Source organism: Marmota flaviventris, chromosome 11 (genome assembly GCF_047511675.1).
Source record: "Marmota flaviventris isolate mMarFla1 chromosome 11, mMarFla1.hap1, whole genome shotgun sequence".
NCBI lineage: Eukaryota > Metazoa > Chordata > Mammalia > Rodentia > Sciuridae > Marmota > Marmota flaviventris.
Window position 1 is genome coordinate 26,650,899 of NC_092508.1, and position 1,105 is coordinate 26,652,003.

Below are 1,105 nucleotides of genomic sequence, written 5' to 3' on the forward strand. Positions count from 1 at the left end.
TTTTGTTTTTGTTTTTTTTTTTGAGGCTTTTGTAGATGGGATATTTTTTCTCATTTCCCTTTCAGAAGATTTGTCACAGATATACAGAAATGCCTTTGATTTATGGGTGTTGATTTTGTATCCTCCTACTTTGGTGAATTCATTTACTAGTTGAAGTTTTTGGGTCTTCTAGGTATTGAATCATATTGTCAGCAAATAGTCGTAATTTGAGTTCTATTTTTACCTATCCATATTTCTTTAATTTCTTTCATCTAATTGCTCTGGCCAGCGTTTCAAGAACTATGTTAAATAGAATTGGTGAAAGAGGGCTTCCCTGTCTTGTTGCACTTTTTAGAGGAAATGCTTTCAATTTTTCTCCATTTAGAATGATGTTAGCCTGGAGCTTAGCATAGATAGCTCTTACATTGTTGAGATATGTTCCTGTTATCCCTAGTTTTTCTAGTGTTTTGAACATAAAGGGGTGCTGTATTTTGTAGAATGCTTTTTCTGCATCTGTTGAGATGATCATATGGTTCATATCTTTAAGTCTATTGATGTCATGAATTAAATTTATTGATTTCCTTATGTTGAACCAACATTGCATCCCTGGAATGAATCCCACTTGATCGTGGTGTACTATAATTTTTGATATGTTTTTAGTATTCTATTTGCCAGATTTTTTTTTTTTTTTTTTGATCTGGGCTCATTAGAGATATTGGTCTGAAGTTTTCTTTCTTTGATGTGTCTTTGCCTGGTTTTGGAATCAGGGTGATATTGGCCTCATAGAATGAGTTTGGAAGTGTTCCCTCTTTTTCTATTTCCTGAAATAAATTAAAAAGTATTGGTATTAGTTCTTCTTTAAAGATCTTGTAGAACTTGGCTGTGTATCCATCCAGTCCTAGGATTTTCTTTTTGTTGGTAGGCTTCTGATGGAGTCTTCTATTTCATTGCTTGAAATTGATCTGTTTAAATTGTGTATATCATCCTGATTCAATTTGGGCAAATCATATGACTAGAAATTTGTCGATGCCTTCAATATTTTAAATTTTATTGTAGAATGCTTTTTCTTCATCTATTGAGATGATCATATGGTTCTTTTAGTCTATTGATGTGAGAATTATATGTA